At 32.7% G+C, this 21,618-nt stretch overlaps 1 protein-coding gene across 3 annotated transcripts in view; it reads right to left on the minus strand.

Moving 5' to 3' along the window:
* Window positions 1-21,618, minus strand: part of NOVA1 (NOVA alternative splicing regulator 1) — a 155,778-nt gene that overhangs the window by 92,356 nt on the left and 41,804 nt on the right. The window contains exon 1 of one of the 3 annotated variants that reach the window (XM_074868209.1): window positions 3,260-3,318. The exons of the other annotated variants lie outside the window; for them this stretch is intronic. The gene's annotated coding sequence lies outside the window, so the exon portion shown is untranslated. Of the gene's footprint in view, window positions 1-3,259; window positions 3,319-21,618 lie in introns of those variants that run through there. 3 annotated transcript variants of the gene reach the window in all.

The following is a 21,618-nucleotide window of genomic DNA, read 5'->3' on the forward strand; positions in this document are numbered from 1 at the left end:
GATACACACAGGACAGTTTATTTTTAAATGCAACCTACAATTTAGTCCAATACATATACATATTCATTAAGTCTGATCAATCTAATCAAAGATGTCCTTGAAAGTATTCTCAAGGAAGACATTAAATCAGCATAAAATAACTATTATAAGCCACATAGCAGAAGGAAAGAGGTTACTGCATATTGAAACACTTCAACACTGTGAAAACTCAATGTTTATACATTTCTAGAAAAGTATTCTAAAAACCATGACCTTGAAAACTAAATTGTAATGTATGAAAATACAGAATAGCAACTATTTGTATATACTTGATATTCAGATATAGATGTATTTCTGCACTAAAGTATTTCACTGACAAATGTAAAAAATACCTTCATTCTTAACATCGCTAATACACTAAACATAAAACTAAAACGTTCGAACACGAAACTTTTCATCTATTCTAAAGAAGAGTATCAAATTTTATGTGCTAAACAGCCATTTTCCCAATTTAATTACATGGCAGTTATTAATGAACAAAACTCAACATAAGTCCACAAAGCAGAGCTTCAGAAGAGTAGCATACTTCTGTATGTGATCAGTAATACCTTAGAGAAGACAAAATATCATGTGATTTCTGTGCACTTCAATATTCTATTACAAATCACAATATAATGATATTTAAAGTATATACACCAAGTAATCCTTACTATTGAATCTTCTACGCAATTAGAGCAATGGGACAAAAATACTGCAAATGGCAAGAAAAAACAACTCTTTGCATTGATAAGTTCATCCTTCAGTTTTACTTATGAGTTTCAGAAGTTTATTCCAGCTTAATGTTGATTTTATAATTAGCTGCTTGTATTCATATCCAGATTCTTTCCGTTTCCCTCACAACTGAACCTCATGGCAGCAGATACTAATGGAAACATGTTGACCTATACTCTAGCAGAAAAGAGATGGAACAAGATGTTTAAAGCAATAGGAGAAAAGTATCAGTGTTGAGAGTAAAAGTGAATGCATACACTTAATGAAGTATATAAAAATGAGATTGAAATATCTGAATATATATGTTTTGTAGTTTTTTTGTGTGGCTTACTCTAAAATCAGGACAGGGAAAGTGGTAGTAACTCATAATTCATAAGGTATGGCACCTGTCCAGCTATAATCTTCAGCATTTATAACTTCACAATCAAAACAGATTCTACAAATAGGTTTGGAAAAGAATATAAAAGCTCAAATGTTTTTGAGAAGAACTTTCTTCATGCAAGGGATCACACACAGAGTTTGGGGCAAATATAGTTATTAACAAAGGCTGTGAGTCCAACACAATAAAAATCTTTCTAGGAAAGGAGTTCAAATATAGAAAACTGATGAGCAGGAACAACATTTTGCATATGACATGATATAGAATTAGAAAACAATGAAATTGAAGTGGTGTGATCAGAGAAAGATCTTAGTCAAATGACTCTGAAAGTAGCTTTTTGAAGAAACAAAAGTTAAGGACCTAGATAAGGCTCTGGTAACCTGTAAAGAAGAACAAGCATTTGAAGGTTTTTACAAACAAACAGCAAAGTTTAGACACATGCCATCTGAAATTTCATAGATTGGCTATGCAATTAGACACACAATTTACAGTCTTGAAAGTGTAGGTTATCTGCAGTAACCAAAAATGGGTAAGAAGTGTCTGTGAAGAGAACGGAGATCAGCTTTAAAATTATTTATTCAAGTTCCAAGTAGAGTATCTATAAGAAGATGAGCACAGTCAAGACAAGATGTCCTAGGAATCAGGGACAGGAAAACTAAATATGTGAGGAATCACAAGAAACAAATAACACAATCCTGACCAAATCCGTGTGTAAGATCACTTATATCAAGTAAATAAAGAATTTTAGGAAGCAAATCTCTGGCACACTGAAATGACTGAAATGAGATGATGGCTGGCAATCTACCAAATAATATGAGATATTTGAAGACAAAGTCACAAATGGATAACAGTTTCTTGTAGTTGATCATGACTACAGAATTCAGTAACTGAAATGAGTGTGAACAAGTTGCGTACATACGTGGTTCAGGAAGAAGAACAGAGAAAGCGAGAACGAAACTGTAAAGTAATACAGTTTTAACAAGAGTAAATCACTAACTAATAGAACAAAAGCTTGAATGGATAAGCTTCAAAGAAAAGGAAGATAGGATTAACTCAGTGTTGGTGTACACTATGCACCCAGTTATAGGATTGCTTTGTGCAAATTGCATTAAAAATGCAGCTTATATTTGCCAAACACAAAATAACATATAGAAAAACACTTTTTTTCTGGGGATTGCAGATAGAAGAAAAAAATGCACCGATACCTTCCACCTGACACTACGTTTATGAAACTGCAGAGAGAGTTCAAAAAAAGGTTATAAAGCTGGTCATAGTTTTTCATGCTTATCTTAATTAATGAATCATCTCCAAATGCCAACTACCTAAAGAAAAATAAAGCAGTATAAAAGAGTTCCTTAATTAAAAGATATTCTTCATGTTATGTATACGTTTTTCTAAATCTGTGATGAAAACCTAATCTTAAGTTTTCATGCTTTGGGTAGTTTTACAGAATGGGTTTGCTATTATACCTGAAAATGTCTTTTGTTAGTGTCACTGTTGGCCTTAAGTCAGTACCTATAAAAATAAAAAATCTTTCAGGTCCTCTTTTGTCATAGAACAGGAAAAGGAAGAGTACTTTCCTTAAAGCTACAGAGTTTGATAAGCAATCACAAACTAGACAAAAGTAGTAAGTTCAGGCAAAAGAAAACAGAATCAAAGCAAAAAAAAAATCTTGACATATAATTGAAGCAACTATTGAATTGCCTTTTTTCACTCCTTTTCTTGTTTTTTTTTGCAAAGGCACTATTGTTTTCTTGTACTGAAGTGCTATTTATATTATTATCAGAAACATCAGAGTGGAAGCAGATGAGACTTATTTTTGTATGTTGAATCTCATGTTAACCAGTGAAATGTAATGTTAAAAAATAGCAAACCTTATTAAAAAGGAAAAATAATTTTATTACCAAACCCATAAGCCCTCACATAACACAGTATGACAATATATATAGTAATAAATTGTCATGCTATCAGATGTGCACTACTAACACTGATGAAAGCCTATTTAACCTGCTAAATTTATTTTCATGTGGTTACTGATATGAACAAAAGTGGCATAAAAAAATGAAGAAATTAGACTGTAAATTGTGAAAAACAGAATAGGATGATGTAATATTAGAAGGAATTTCTCACAAGAATCCTGTGCTGAATTAGAGCAACTTTCCAGCGATATGCCATTTCCTTCCTGTGCCACTCCATACTCCCTGAAAATATATAAAACGGAATGGGTTTTACAGTAGATGGAGTCATGTTAATGTTCAGTTACTCTCTAGGCTTTATGATTCCTTAAGAGAATACCACAAAAAAAATATTATTCCACAAATAAATTTACTTTTTGCTATGAATCTTTCCTGTAGGGACCATAATTGTAATTGTTATAGTACTGCAGACAAACCTGATGCTATCAAGAAATGGTCAATGAATGTACTGGAACAACTGTCTGCAGCTTGCCCTGCACTGAAATACCCTTCAGCAACATCACACTGTTAAGAATCACTCTAAAACTAGAAAATCTTTTTCTTTAAGAATAAGTTAAGACTCAAAACTGAGCTACATTTTCTGAGGCAGAAAAATCAATGAGGAGAGTTAACTTGATTTTGGAGCAACCAAACTTACAAGTACATGGAATAAAATTTTGGCCTAATTTAAATCAGTTGGGTATCATTGACTTCAGAAATCTGTTGTTCAAATCAAACCCTAGGAAAACACTGGAACTGCATTCCACACAGTGTTATCTGCTTGTTATAAAACAGTATTTCAGGAAGCAACCTGCAAGCAACTCCAAAGTATCTTCTCCTTACTCATATCTAAAAAGCAAAAAATTGTAAACGTATCCACAGAATGGTTGGCAGAAAATGAACTTTGAAATAAGATCTAAGGTCCAAATTCAACATTTTTGTATTTTTGTGTACCAATTTGGACTACAGAGACTTTAAGTATCAGTACCTTTACAGGATGGGAATTACAGCTGCCTGCCGCACTCTCCTTCCCAGCAGTATCAGCCAAAGCTCACATTTCCAGTCTGTGATATCTGGTAAAAAATTGAATGGAACGCCATGTCACTGCTCTGCAGATTTCTGAAACTGAAGTATCTGCTTTTGTTGCCTATGTAATGACTACAAGACTTCATATGCTGTCTCTTCTCTAACAAACATATCTAATTTGAACTAGTTCTCTCAAGTCTAAAAGAGCTAAGGTTTTTAGGAATGCATGAACTAATATGCTTTGCAGCTCATTTTGAAAACTAGTGAATAACAGAAAAATTCTAATGCTGTATTCAGTTCTCTGGAAAATAAAAGAAAAGCCGCCTTTGTTTTCAACCAGTATACCTACAATATTCTTGCTAAAGAGAAACGGAGACTTGTTAACTTCCAAAGCACTCTGGAACTAGATGAACACCACCAAAGGCCTTTGATTTGTTCATCTTACTAACTGTTCATCCACTACAAAAGTGATGTAGAGGATTAATATGTTAAAGGAAATGAGAAATTAAAACAGACGTTTAAACAGAGCTGCCCTAGGAAGACTTAAAGGTAAAATTAAGATTCCACAATGAAAGATGATGCTTTAAAAGCAAAAGCACTACAAAATATCCCTAACAAAAGTGAGAAATAGCAATTACAACAATTTTTAGATTTGTATCTGCAGTCTTGAATCTTATGCAAAATTAAACACTACACTTGTCTTACAGAACACTTATACTGATAGGGCTTTAACTATGTGCTTGGGAACCTTTGATTTCATAGTAGGATTTTTGATTTTAGTTTATTTTTGTAATTCATAGGGACAAAAAATAAAGTGGTTGTTAAAAATAACTCTAATACAATTTTGCAGGAAAGTAAATTACTGAGATTTTCTTGTTTTGAAGTTAAGTTCTTTGGTTAATGAAGAAAAGCACTATATACTAATGGTTACTACATCAACAATTAAGTCTTTAAGGGGAACAATTTAGGAGCTATAGAACACTAACATCAAGAATTTTCTTCTCAGTATTAATTACGTTCAACTAGACTTATGAATAAAAGCACAGGCTGTATTTTAGAGTCTAACAAATCCAAATAGTCTTCATGAAAACAGTACAAGAATTAAAAAGCAGAAAAAAGATCTTTTGAAAAAGTGAGTCACAAACTTTTGTACATATATGTGTATATTTTCTGGTTCTGTAAATCTTCATGTCAAATATGCAATCAGTAGCTTTATCAGATGCTTGTGCAAATTTCAAAACTTTGCAAGAGATGGCAACTGTCCAAGAATTAAATCCATTAGAAAATGCTATTGCTGTAACTGCAATAGAAATTGAGCTAGTCATGAGACAAGGTAAAATAAATATTCAGAAATAATAATTAAACTATCAAGAAAACAGATAAAATGATGTGCTTTACTTATTTTTTTAGCAAAGCATGAAGGTAAAGTGAAACCACGTAGATTGGTGCAGTTAAAGGAACAGATCAAGTTCTACAGGCTGAGGATTTCTTCACTTCCAACATCTGCTTTTGGAGAGTTCTTTTTTTGACAGTAAAGACAAAAGCCTTCTCAGAAGTTGAAAATAAATTTTCTTTTCAGCTATGATGGCACATACACAGTAATTTAGGTTAGGTGTGAGTGTATATGTTATATATGTATTTATTCATTCTACAAGTTCAGTAAATCAGCTGAAAAAGTTTATTTTCCTTATTTTTTGTGGGAAGAAAAATATTTTCTCTCAGTAGGAAAAGTAGTAACACCTCAGTATTACTACCAGTACCTTCTCTATATTCATAATTCCTATGATCTGAGATAATTTGCTTCACCCTTTACACTAGGTGTTCTGTAAACCCACTGAATATAGATAATACTCAAGCTTAATGAAGAAATGTTTCTATCTAGACTTTCTCACCAAAAAAAATTTTTAAAATCTTCCTAATATATTTAATGCAGATTTACCTTTCATTTAAAACTACTTTATGGAGTTGATGGAGATGGATGTCTAGTTACCTTGCCTGGTTTGGTGTTTTAACACTGCAGGACTGTCTCCCTAATTCTGCAAATACCATAATTTGAACTTCACATACGAAGTATAAAAACTCCCTCATCTAAGTGTTTATTTAGCAGCATGATTATAGTTTGTAATGGAACTCTGACTGCCAAATATTTTACTAAATGCATGAAACTGATGTACTATGTTAAAAATGGTTACTCATTATGATAATAATAAATTTACTTTTAAGAAAAGATCAAAATATTATATTTAAACTTGTTTCAGATCCCATTTAATTCAGTTGTTTTGGGGAAATTCGATGACAAAAGGTTCAGGAAAGATAACAGTAAATTGCTTGGGTTGCAACATTTTTCTCACAATTTTTTCCTCAATATTAAAATGGATATAAATTTGAGGTCAAAGTACTGAGTAACGCAAATCTTTCAGTGAAGCAAATATGCATTTAAACAAATGCAAATACCACTGTACTACAACTACTCCATTTGTCAGAGAGGAATTAAAACATTTGGGTACTCATGTATTTATTCCCAATACAATTAACATGATCGAACAGATAACAGAAAAAATATTTCTGTAGAGAAATTACATCTGTTACTACAAGATAGAATGCCATAAAGAAGAACCAATTTATATATTCTATTGCAGTAATACAACTATTTTCAACTTTTTTCCCTTAAGTTTCTCTCTTCTACACATAGCCACAAACAGAATTTCCTTCTAAGGGTTGCAAGGTTATATATCCACGCTATCATTTTGCAAGAGACTGAAGGTCTTATTTTTATTGGAAGACAATTTCCATTAAAATGTTAAAAGAATCTATTCCTTATATCTTAAAAGAATACATAGAAAAAAATACATACACACATATAATCACAATTATTATAGACTCTGACAATTTCAGTATAGTCCCATAATTCCCATTGATATACAAATGTGTGGGTGTGCTTTATTGGTTATGTATCCTAGACTTTTCCATATACTTTCACAGTATGAAATAATATTTTGTAATATAGCACAGCACATGTGAAATTTTAAAATATTTAAAGCAGGGATTTGATTTAATTTTCCCATACTACACATGGTTTTGCAGAAGGGAACATATTGTTATTTTGTAATTGCCATCAGGTATTTGAAAACAGATGACTGCTCATCTCTTTGGCAATATTTACCTAAAATGAAGAGAAATTTAAAGAGTATGAAAGATATACAGTCTACAGTCTTCTTTATTATTTCACTCCTAAAATGTTAATTTTAAGGAAGACTCTGGAGTTGTCATATACTGGAGTAGAAACATTTAGGTGCAATGAGGGGGCGAGGGTTTTTTAACACTAAAAAAAGATTTTGAACAAAACAAACAACAAAATCCTTGCTTAACTTGAGGTCACCTTCACAGTAGCACACTTAAAGAAGTTCTACCTCTATTAAGGGTCAATATCTACAATGAGGATTTCAATTTAACCATCTTTTTTTTTTTTAAATTCTAAAATTCACACTAAGATTCTGGTACACCTGGAAAAAAGTAAGATAAGACAGGGGACATGAACATATATTGTTCATTCTTTAAGAACATACATTGGTCATGACCAGGAGGAGGAATCAGGTCAAGAGCTCGAAAGGAAGAAAGTAGCAGGATGTTGTGTGCAACTGCTATTTTTTAGAACTATGATCAATAAGCATACTCAAACTCACAAACTTCAGTTAATTAACCTATCAAAACAGAACTGGCAACCTATACATTGGTATTACTGAATTCCCATTTCAGCTGAGTTCCTTAACATAAATATTGCATTAATGACTTCACATCCAAAGAATTCCCCACTGAGAGATTGCTGAACTGAAATTTAGTAAAGAATAGAATGCCAATATTCAGTGTCATGCAGTAGTGGCAGTTCAAGTGCATTCACTTGATTTCTTTTAAAGAAAGTACAGTTCAGTATAAAAGACACAAGTGTATTTGAAACATTTTTTAATCATGTTGATTTTCTTCCCATGTTTGCTTTCTACTTCAGTAATAAAGAACAGCAGTTGTGCAGTATTTCCTGTTTCTCAACTACTAAAACTGAAACAGAAGAAAATGATTTACAGAAGACAAGGTCCACATACATTACAAATTATTTAGTCTGTCTGCTCTTATACATATGAAAACAGAAAAAGGGAGAAAAATTATTGTGGAGTTATTTGCAGCACTTAAGTTCTTCATAACTAAAATGTAACTATAGAAAATGTTTCACTTAGTGAATAAAGTCATCCAAAATTATGTAGATGCAAGTGGGAAATTATTCAAAAGCATTTAACTTGCAAAGGAACTCCTACTTTTTTAATATATATATATTAACACACACATATGTGCAATTTCATATGCTTTTGGAAAGCCATTTCAGTAAACCTTTTAAACTAAATTGTCTAAGTTAGACAATTAAGTGTTTAATTACAAAATTACAGTGCCTAAACAGTTAAAAACAAAAACTTGTACAGTAGAAGCGAGTCTTCAAACACCTGCTCAGTGTTTTGAAATCAAAAAGTGAAGTTACATGAAAAACTACTACTCCATTCTTCCAGAAGATGACACACAACCAGCATGTTCATTGGTAATCTGCCCTAGAAAACAAATCCTATGACTTGACAATAACTTATTTAAAAGGCAGTTTTATTTTACCACTCTAATATGACAAGACATCCTCATTAAGACACTGCATGTTGCAGAACTAGATTTATAATAGTGTTGCAAAAATATGCTTTGAAAGATACATTAATAACAATTTCCCCTTTGGCATCACACTCCATTGTAGTCTTCTGTATGGAATTAGAAATACTAGCGATTATATATTTTTAAGCCTTTTATCACTACATCATATATTGAAGATCTGGGGGAAAGCAAACACTGACACTCTTATTCTCCTCCACAATAACACATTCTAAATACTGGCAAACAAGACATTCAGTTGAAGACTAAAACTAAAACAAAAGTTGCTTATTTGTTCTACTACAACATGCCAATCATACAACAGTTGCTTTTCACAGTAAGAAGGGCTTGTATTTCAGTTTAAAAGCTATTCCAATAACAAAATCACAAACTAATGTGCATCCATAAAGTACATATCATATGCTTATACAAGACTGAACTTTATAATATTTATTACCTCTGTTCATTGTTAGACCACAAAGCTTCCATCTCTGTCTTTGGGACAGAACAAGATTGTACTCCCTGACATATTTCAATAGAGAGAAAGTGCACACAAGCATGCACAATGCATAATAGAGTCAGAGAATAAACCAGAATGTGACTGAGGCAGATGCAACCATAAAGTAAATAGAGATCCTGCCCAGTCCCAAATCCAAGTTGAGATGCGGACTGTCAGGGTGGCAACAGTAAGGACTTTAAAGCCCCATAAGGAGAGCCTCATCTAGGTCAGGACTTGATGACATTGTCCTCCTCTGCTGCTCCAACAACAATTTAAAAAAAAAAAAAAAGTGGCTAAATGCCTCTCTGTAAAATAGTGACTCCTTGGCAAAGTATATAGTATATCCAAAGTTAAGTACTGCATCCCTATGAAATTCAAAACTAAGATTAAAATGAAAAAAGATCTATAAGGTCACAAATCAGAACTAGAATTCCAGTAAACTTAGCAGCATATCACTACACAAACTACAGGGAAATGAGCAAGCTTTAAGAAGCACAAAACACATTACAGCCATATAAAAACGCTGCTTTTAACATGAGAAGGCAGAAACAGTTTGTTGTGTGGTTTGTTTTTTTTTTTTTTCCTAGTTACAGCCAGTGGCTACTTACATACTACTAAACAGATCAGAAACTGTCTACAACTCACATGACAATAAGGCTAGGAAGCCACCCTGTTTGGGGGGTGTTGGCAAGAGCCTTTTATTTAGTTAGTTTTTAATTGGAGGGTGCTGTTAAGGTGAGGAGATTAGGGGAAGACTGTTAGACCACGACACTTGTTTAAAGATTCAAAGGCATTTTCCACTCAGATACCTGAAAATTATACAATTTCAATTACTGGTGACTGACAGTCAGCTTTCCTTAATGCTAGAGAAGTTTAATGAATTTTTTAAAAATTATTTTAACAAAAGCTGAATGTATGGACTTTATCAAAAGTAGATTGGTGCTTAGACAACTTCAACTATCTCAGGCTTTGCACTAGTATAAACAATAAATTTCAATACAGGAGATAATGATAATATGCCTGGAAAATGATAGAAATGTGTTTTATTACACTTCAGCAATTTCATTAGTAAGAAAGCATACTACCACCAGAAAGCATGCAAAATACATTTATTACTTATGCTTGTACATTTCTAAACCCATAAGAAGCTATCATTTTAGTTCATCTAAAAAGATTTGATATAAAATTCTATTTTGATTTGTTATTGCAATATTTTTGTTTTGATATATTGGTAATTCATATTGATTTGTTATACCTGAAAAAGGTAATAGATAAAATTAATATAAAAACACACTGACTTTCATTAAATAGTAAGATAGTGTATTTCTCAATATACCTTATCCCATTGCAAGTGACCACTGGATTGTTTCCAACATATTAAAATAAGCAAAGATCATATAAAAAAGTATTTCCAAAACACTTTAAAATGATCCCACTGCACAAGGAAAAGTCAAATATGGTAAATTACTGCAATCAACATGAAGATAGTAGAACTAAAAGCATATAAACACTGATAATCTAAAATGAAAATCATGCTGCTGTTTAACCAAAACTTAAACTGTGGTGGTTTCAGCATTTAATGGTTGCATAATACTTAACACAGGATACCTTTGGCATTGTGTATTTTTATTTACAACTCTTCTGCATATATATCACAATACAACAGAAGGTTTGGAGAGTTCTTGCTCTTCTATTATTTTCTATTAGCCACAAGAACTAAGAAGAAACTGTCAAACTCTGCTCACTAGAAACAACTTCAATATTCTATTACATTGTGAATTTGGACTATCATTAGTAGGTAAGAGCTGATCATCTTGCAGTTCAAGCTGAAATAGTTCATTCACACTGCTAATGCTCTGAAGACTTCATTATTAGATATTTTTAAATGTTATCTAAAATACTTTCTCTAAACTGAAAATAAGTCATATCCTCTTAATTGGTTTATCTGGCATTTAGATAACTTTCCAGCTACCACAGTTTGGTACCCATGTACAACATCCAACTGCTTGTTATTAATTTGGACAGCCAGAGAAAGCTCTAGTACCAAATAACCACTTGGTTATTTGAGGCTGAATGCTCACACAGTCTAGAAGATGTCACTTCTAAGTAGATTCAAGGACATTGTCAAAGTAGAATGGGAAAAACTAGAATACCTATAACCATTAACAATACTTAATTGTCAAGAAAACCATGGAGTTCTGTATGTCTCAAGGCTACAAAATGTAAGTAATTGCAAAGAATGAATCATAGATGGGGTGCTAAGCGTATCAGCCAATAATTATATGCAAGATAATTATGATCTTGTTACAGAGGCTATTAAAGGAAAGTAGAGATGATAATTAAACACTGCATTACAAACCCTCTGAAAGACAACCTTGTCAATACCAGTTAATTCAGGAAATAAAAACAGAGCATTTTGAATGAGTCTTTTCATTTGTTTAATTTTGAAAGCAAAAATTTTAAAAATCTCAGAAAAATACAGCTGTAAAACAGATTTATTCAACATTGAACTAATTTATGAGGCAAGAATAATATTAGATCTTAACTGTACAAGATTTTGAAGGCACAGATATTGTATTTGTTGACATACTTCTGATGCATAGAAGTCAGAGATGCTTCAAGACATCTTTATTCAAATGCTGGAGAAACATTATATTAAACAAAATACTGGTTTTGATAAGTTCTGTTTTACGCAACTTGAAATCATGCCTGAAATCTTTCCTCAATGAGGTATGTAATATGCAACATATAAACACTTAGAAATATGAACATATATATACTGCAAATGAGCTTTTATCAAGCCTACTGATAGTTCAATAGGAAAAACAATATTCATATGAAATGAGGTTGGAAATAATTCTTATTCAGATTGTTCTAAAGACACTCAGAAACTAACTGTGCTGTGAAAATTTGGCTAAATATTGTATTACCTGGCCATTCAGTGTTCCCACACACCTAATGTTGTGAAATATAAACACAGTAGTTCTTCCAAAAGAACAAAATCGAATCATTATCTCAAGATAATGAAACTTAATTGGAGGAAACCCATTCTCTGTTATAAAAAGAGTTACCAGTTTTAACAAACTAAATGTAAACTTCTGGTGCAAGTGACACATCCATGGACACCCTAGTTAGGACAAGAACATCTACACTCAGGAAAAGTAAGAGCAAGTATAAAATTCTCAAGACCCCTGTCTTTCACCTCTAAGGTCACGCCATGCACTAATCCATAGCACTTCACACAATCAAAACCATCATACATGTTACTGCAATTTACTAAATCTAGGTAACCAATAGATTATTTATTATGAAATGCACAAGTCTATCTTTTCACAAATGCAAGTAACTATATGCATGTTACCCTGATGACACAAGTCTCTACCCCAGCTTTACACCATATAGTCAAATTCAAGGTCACTGGCCTAGCATCCAAGCCCTTTGAAACAGTTTTAAGCTACCTATCTCTTTAGCAATATTTTCTTCCCCACAAGTGTCAAGCAGCTAAGTGGGGCAGACAACATGGAGCCTCCTTAAAAAAAAAACCCACACATAATTCACTCTTTCTAGCTACACATCACAGACTCAAAACTAAAATAAAACAGACTTGACACACAATGACCATTTTTATATAGTTATATTTGGATGGAAAGAAGTGCAGGAAAGCTTAGTTTTGGGTTTTTTTTCCTTCCTGGAGTTAAGCAGAAGGCACACAATAACTCAACAGGGCTATAGTGTTTGTCACCACTTAAGACATCAACAAAGAAAAAGCAAACATTAAAAGTCACAAAATTTTAGTGTTTAAAAAGTTAAGATGGTTCATTTTATAACGATGATCCTATATTTCTTCTCTAATAACTTCTGAAGCAGAAGTTATTTAGGCTATTTAATGAATAGCCTCAAGTGGTAATTCCAGTCTTGTTTTTATGTAGGATTAGATGACTGCAGCAAGATCCAAGACAACAGTAACAACTCCTGAGTAGAAAGTAAAAGTATTCTATTTAGGTACATGAGAATTCAAAGGGAATGGATCAAGTGCAAGTCCAATGGTTTATCCTAGATAAACCTAGATAAATTTTTAAAATTAAGTCTCAAAAACCCTATCCGTTTCATTTATCTGACTACCACTTCCATGTTATATTGCTGTGATTAAGACAAGGTTGTTCCGACCCACATCTTCATTTCTATAAATACCAGAGCAGACACTGAGGTAATTCAGCTCAAAATATGTGAGGATTCAAGCACCTAAAAAGTATTTTCCCTAAAAGGCCAAAGATGGAAAGGTAAGACAGAATGATCTACCTAGATAAAAATGCTAACATTCAAGTTACCAGGTAACTTCCCACAAAATGAGAAATAATGTGTTTATTACTTAGGCCTTTAGTATTAAAATACATTTTAACATGGCTTTACTGCACTAGTTAATAGCAGAGCTTCCAAACAGAGACCCATCGTGTACTGCTATCAAGTCTAAATAAATTCTCAGTAATTATTACTGGCCAAGGCAAAGTGAAGTATAACTTCAACATACCAAAGATATAATTGATCAAAGCAGGATGAGTCATAGCCAGAGAAGGTAGGACACTTTCAGACCTCTGTCACCACTCCAGAGTACCAAATTACTATAAATCTATTCAGTGTTTCCAGTGAAACATATGGAAAAATTATCAAAATAATTTAATTTAAAACTCAAGTATAATTAATGAAAATTGGATCCATTACTCAGAAATCATATATGGAACATTTTGGTGCTGTAAGTTTTTCTCAATTATACTTACAGAAATGTAAAAATTATGCTTCACTGGGATCAGAAGTTAAACTTTGAATTTTCTGTATGTGTTTATCTCTGCAGAATCTTTCACCATAGATGCACTGATCTTCTCTTGTTGCTTACCAAATGACCATCGTTTTTAACAACCATCATAAAAAGAAATATATGTAATTGTCAAACTATCAATAGTTACAGGCAAAAGGCTTCTTCATATCATACTATAGAACCAATAGAAAACACATACCATAGTGATCATACAGTGACGATTTTAAAGTGAAAGTGGGGGCTCCTAGCAAAAACTGAGCCATACAATATCATAGAAGTAATGAATCAAGGTACTGGCTCGTCTTCCAAAACAGAGACCCTCTGGCAATTTTTCTTTTATGACGCTCAGGCAGCCTTAATATCAACAGAGTTTATTTAAAATTTCTACAAATGAGTTTCTGAAACAGTAATGACAAATTACTGCCTTTTTTTTGACCTCTGATAAACTTCAGTTCAATTTCAAAACTTCAAGTCTTGCTTAGCAACTCTCCAGGTGAAGTAGGGACTTCAAATATTTCAATCTCATGTTTGCTGCAAGAATTTGACAAGTTCTTAAGCAACATTGAGGAATCTACACAGAAAATATAAATTGGTTCAGGACAGACAGACAAGTGGCAGTGTGTGTGGGAGGAACAGAAAAGAGGGCTACTCTACAAAATCATCAGTACTGTATCTTTCTCTTCCTTCAGAGATATTCTGAAATTATATTATACAGGTCTTCTATAGGTGTTCTCCATCCTCTGTAAGTAGTTCTACTGTCACTGTGTGACCTTGGCTATAGAAAGTTTTCATCACACCCTTTATGCTGTGACTTTCTACATTTTCCATCAGTCATCTAATTAAAACAGTATCAGCTACTGCATGTAATCAACAACATATTAAGAATACAATATTAATATTGCCAGAAAGACTTCCGTATTTAATTCTCTGCCTGTAAAGGAAACAGATGGTTTTCTTATTTGAAGCAGTGTAACAGCTTCTGAAAGTCTCCAATAGGACTCTCAATAGAAAGCCGCTTCAAATCACCGTGCACATATAGCGCCTTCACTTCATAAATAAGCATAGAGCATCTACCCCTGAGGATTAAAACTTTTAACCTAATTTTTGAAGTTATCAGACTATGCATACAGTAAGAGGGCTTCACCATCATTTCATTGCTGAACTGAATTGGATACAGTCCATTCCGCAGAACTTACACTGTTCAGACTCTAGTTTTGATACCTGCTTTTAAACTAAAATGTTACTTTTTATTGTATGATTTGTCCCTCATCATCTTGTTTTTGTAAGCTAATTTTCGTAATGGAAACTGATGCAAAAACTGAGTCCTCATAGCCAAGTAAAATTATCTATTGTCCTGAAAGCATTAACCAATAACATACTGGTTTTTATAATTACCGAAGTCTACTTTTAGAAAATGTATCTATGGAGTATTACAATTCAGCTAATGGGGGGTCAAAATTACACACGAAGAAAACACACTAACTCATGCTTTTGTATATAAGTACATACTAACTATGCATATTTTAAATAAGAACATAAAGCAAAAGTATAAAAAATACAATCTGAGTTTAAAGACTCATGACCTTTGTATGTGTATCATTTAAAAAGAGGAAAATAAAAACGTAAAACTAAGATTTTACTTTTACATTGGAGTTTATCATTGCTAAATACAGGAATGCATGTTACTGTTTTTAATTTTGAAAACTTATTTAACTATTTGAGAAAAAATGAACATAAGTTCATAAAATGAGCCATTACAACAGTAAAGATTTCTGTATCAAATGAAAGGTATAGACATATCTGCTCAATACAATAAATCTAACTCTAAACCAAAACTGTATCCCATCCTGTACATGCATCCACGTGTGTATGAAAGAATGCAAGACAGAGAGCACATGCATCTGCATCTAAGAGGGAGACTGTATGCAAGGTTGCTTACCGGAAAAAAATTCTGCAAGTTGCATAAGTGTAAAGGAAAAGGTATATTATCAATAATTCTTGAAAGTGCAAAATTCTAAACACAGCATGCTATCACTTAAAACTACACACAAGTATACAATAATGTCCTCTGTGAAATCAAACCAAACACATCAGCAAATGCTTGATCATTTCTCACTGACTTCATATAAGAATTTTTTCCATGCTACTTATACAGAAAACATTTAATGTGGGACCTGAACTGATGAGTCTAAGGACTCTACACATGGTCCAAAATCAAAGTTAGAAACAAAGACCAATAGGTCCAAGATATCATTCAAGTGAGTTTTCACATACAATGGATTTCTTCTGACTTTAAACTTATTTCTTGAAATCATCAATAAAGTACCATGAAGATCTTCTATACTATATCACTTCCATAAAATCAGGCTCTCAAATTATATCTCACTGTCTGCTTTCATTAGGTCAAGATTTTGAACACAGGGGGGAGGTGGGGGACAGACTGTTCTTCTTACTCCTATTTATTCACACAAGCAGATGATATTATCTCAAAAACCCAACATAAATTAGGTTATGTAGGGTTTTTTTGTTTTTAAAAAAAATCTTTTTAACTTAATTGCAACAAAATGACCAGCATTGCCTGGTAAAACCCCAAACCACCAACATTAAAGTAGCCATGGCTTTATTGATGTTGCAATCCATACTCAGTGCAAGAGAATAATAATGCAGTGCCATAAGCGTTAAGAATGTAGCTCCTACTGAAAGCACATGAAAGGTTCTCATTAGTCAAACAAGAATGGGTTATAAATGCAGTTGTGCAAAATCAGAGTTAATCTTAATGAAAACAAAAATGTCAGGTAAAAAGTGTGAAAAATTTAATTGCATGCACCTTACAAAACAAGGTGAGCTGAATCACAGTTACAATTGTCAAGATATTTAAAATGGCACTTATCTGTGGTATTTAAATAAAATTAACACCAAATACATAAAATATAAAATAAATTCAATATTTATTTACAATTTCAGGCCATTATTTGTACAGAAATATACATTAATTTCCTTAAGTGAACAGTTCTTTTGAAAGGGGGATGCGTTAGATAACTGATTTTTTGATCTTGAATCTTTATGCTCCCCTGCTAGTATTCAAATTTTAAAAATATTTGTGAAACTAATGCAAGCACAATAGCAAATAATTCTCAGTGCCTGAAATTCTAGTCATTTTAGCTCCTTCTTAAAAGTGTCTTACAAATTATTACAAATTATTCTCTGATTGTAGAATCTGATGAATGAATAGTGTACATATATGAGCTAAAAATAAGTCAGTGTTAAAAGGTAAGGTTGCCAGTTCTTTCATGGTCCCAGAAAACGTAGAGGAAGTTGGCAGGATCAGTTCAGCTCCACTGTGCTCCTGAAAAATATAAAATACCAGTGTCCACTGGATCATTGGGTCCTTAGCACTCTAGTACTATTTATGAAGAAGATTTTGGTGATGACCGTAATGGTGCTTTAAAATATGGAGTAAGACAGACTTGTCAGTAGGCGTGATCTTTCCTTTTCAAGGTTTCATGCCCTAAATACATATTATTTATAAATTAAGGGTAAAAAATGCCTTGCATAATGATAAACATATTAGGACCTCACCTTTGGACATTATTACATAAATAGAGAAGAAATGTTAGGAAAAACTGAATCGAATTTAAATTTAAAAATTAAGTGAAGACTCTATACACCTGTTTTATTCCATTTTTATCTAACGAAATTACATCTTAAGTGTTAATATATACTAGCAATATATAATTGAACCTAAGGTTAAGAGCCTCCAGAAGGCTCAAAAACTCTCTCCTCACAATGAAATCAGTAGTGTAATTCCTTTGATGGCAGCAAATACAAGCTAAATAAAAATACAAAGCACTGGCATCTCACTATTACTATCTAGATATGTTAACTAAACCAGGACTTCAGAACATCCACAGAAAACTGTCAGTGTAATCTGGAGATGACACCACTAGAAGTCCTGCTGGACAAGCCCTCTTACAACCAGAATCATAGCTGGAACTGTATCAGCATTATACAAATCAAAGATTTTGCCAAAAAACTTTGGCTTGGAAAAGAGGGCTCTACAATAAAAATATAAAATAAAAATACAAATGAATAATTCTAAAGAGCAAAGTCAGAATACTTATCATTCTGTACCTGTTCGGCTACTGTCAAAGCAATAGAAGTGCTTCTGTACACAGAAGCACATAGATTTGATAAATTTGTTACTTAACAGCAGTTTCCTAAGTCCATCAGTATTCCATTTACCCAAAACTGGCCAAATTTTGTTGTGACCTAAAAATAATTTACCTAAGCTTGAACAGATTTTTAAAGTAGTATTTAAAATCTGTAAAAATAGATACATATGTTGCTATAGAACATAGTAGATGCAACATAACACAGTGCCTATTAAAAGCAAAAAGATTACAGGAAAAAAGTTAATCGAAAGTTGTACACATACCTTACTGATCAAAAAAACACATACATAATGTATATCCTGTTAAGATACTCAACTACAATACCAATTTAAAACCCACAATGTTGTCATGGATCAATAGTGCAAAGCAGGTATATATACCAAGCAAAATGAAAATTAAATATTGATTGTGAACTTAGTATTTAAACTAGCTCAATTTCTCTACCAACACTAAAATAGTCATGTATAATTAACTTAAGATTCAAATTTAGTTTTAAATTAAGTTTTACTATCGCAAGAAACTGCACCACACTTCAATTCTGTCTACCAAACAAGAAAAATGTACTAATCCAAACCTCTCCCATCATGGTGCACTAACACAGATACTGCAATGACATGAATTTCTCAATAAGCAAAATGAGTTCCAGAGCTTGCATATTCTTTCTGCACTTCTGCTTTCAGTATCTGTCATGGGAATGCCAACAGGTAGATAACAGAAACGTTAATTAGAGGTTGCAAACCTAATTCACAATACACTGTGCAACTTCTTGTTTACCAACTGCAAACAGATGTTTTAGCAGAATCAAATGTTACATTGCATATAAGAGCTTCTTAAATTTGTGAAAGTCTTTCAACTTTGGAAGGAAAAAGAGTGCAACTTCACATGTCTAGGTCCTCAACATAACAGAAAGAAAACAAAAAAAGGACTAACCATAAAACCAAAAGATTCAAGAAAGGGATCATCTACCAATTTCATTCTACTGTGTACGTAAAGCAATTGAGTCTGATTTTTCAACTTCCACAAGAATCAAATCGGGTGAAATCTTCACCCCCACTACAGTAATAACTATCACATCAAAAGAGCTAGGGTTCTACCCTATAAAATAGTCATGGCACAGTTTAATGGCTTGAGTGGCATTTAAGTACAAGTAACCCTAAAAACACTCGTCTGAAATTATAATTTCTTTGGGGGGGGGGGGGGGGGGGGAGGACCAAAAAAAACCCCACCAAAAACCAAACACTACCAACATTTCAACTGAGCACTGAGTGAGTTTTCAATCAAAGATAGTGAACCTCACAACATGGAGACTAATTGTTGATTGTCAGAACTTACTCAACCCACAGCCTTTATTTTTAGGCATTGATAGAAAACTGGCTACAACCTGCATGAATTATCCTCCCAAACTATTTCCAGCTACTGTCAAAGAACTCCAGTTCCTTCCTCATTCTGTGACATGAGTATTATGGTCCTGGGCAAATGGCTCTAGGTGGCTCTGCCTGAGCAGGGTGGTTGGACAAGATGACCTCCAGAGGTCCCTTCCAGCCTCAATTACTCTGTGATTCTGTGACACTATAAATAGGGCTGTATGTCAAGCTTCCTAACAGGTATTTAAATACAACAAAATAACGCAAGTAAGGTTAATAAGCAATTCTCACTACCTAAGTTGCCAAACTCCGTATCTCCACCTGATTGAATTTGATTTTGTTAGCACAAGAAAATATTTCTGTTTATAAGTAAGGCTATGAACTAGTGAGACTCTTATGCAAGAGACACATAAATGAAAGACCCTACCTGGAGAAGGCAACTGAAATAGATTTGAACTTACCCATAGAAACTTAACACCTTTATTTCTCAACTTTGTATCTCCATCTTAAATTAGCTGGGGGAAGGTCGAAAAAGTAGTGTAGAATATTCACTTATGAGTACATAGAATTTAAACTGACTAAAATAGGAAGAGGGTAAGCAACAAATTGGTGAAGTAAATATGAAAAATATTACATAAACAAAACAAATACAAACCAAAGCGCATTATTTAACCTAACATGTTGTCTTTAATTTACCATGTATTACACTGAAAGTCAAAATACTGTCTTCTCCTTATCTGTGTGAATTCAGGGTTTTTTAAAAACTAAAACTGAAGTGAGACGGACCTCTCACATACATCTTTACCTGGTATAAGAGAATGAAAAAAGGTAACTCAAAATGGCCAAGGAATAAAGGAACTTTACTTTAAAAAGAAAGCTTATGCAACTCATTCTGATAGCGATCCAGACCTAACAATTAAATTCTTCCATGACTTTGCCAAAAAAATAGAAGCATTTCTCATGATGCAGCACAGCTTCATTCTATAGTAGGCAACACAATTTTTTAATTCTAGAGATTACAGAAAGTGTTATCTCTTCATATTCCTTCCTCTGCCATTCAAACCTGCGTTTTTATACTTTTTTCATTTACTTGGAAATCACATGTATTGTGATATATATCACATTGTTCTAAGATAAACATTTCCATTATCTAGGCTATACTCCTTGTGAGCTCTACTGCTAGTGTTGTCTGAGTACAAACCTTCTAAATATCCTTTCATAATTGTTCATATCATGCTTTAAAATGTAGTTCTCAGAATTATTTCCAAATCTATACTCCGCCTTTTTTTAAAAAAACTTTTAACAAATCCAAATCATTGGATTTGAGCAACTCCCAACATGTTAGATGTAAAGATCAAGTGAGAGATGATGTAGACTTGATGATTAATTTAACAGCATCTATCAACTGACTATAAATTTTAAAGAAAAAGACATAATATAAATCAATGTATGAAAAATATATAAAAAGAATTTATAGATAGAGAAAGAAAAAAGAATGACAAGCATTTAGGATAGCTCTGGAACAATTGTAAATTCCTTCTCCTATTCATTTTAAGCGCTTCTTTCTGCTGCTGATAATGCTCATTTTTCAATAAAATCAAATTCATTATGTGCTCTATTGCTGCTAAGACCTTTGAGTTACTTACAGCTTAGAAAAAATATAGGTTTTTTGGTTATTTCTTACACCAGATAAATGATCAAAATATTTGCATTTCCTAAAGTCTAAGTGCTTGTGGTTTTAACTTAACATTTAACATATATTTTGAGAATGTTTTGAATTTTTTTTTTTCCTGAAAATATAGTATGTGTACATGCCACAATGACAGAATAGAAAATATAAGGGTATACACTCAAAATAATGAAAACAAGTCTGCATATGTTAATAACAGTGCTTCAGAAGATTCAGCAGGACATTTTATAGAAGAAAAATGGGAATTAAAAATATTAGAAGGAAACTTTTGAATATTTCTGAATTCCAGCTTT

This window comes from Strix uralensis, chromosome 4 (genome assembly GCF_047716275.1).
Source record: "Strix uralensis isolate ZFMK-TIS-50842 chromosome 4, bStrUra1, whole genome shotgun sequence".
NCBI classification, from domain to species: domain Eukaryota; kingdom Metazoa; phylum Chordata; class Aves; order Strigiformes; family Strigidae; genus Strix; species Strix uralensis.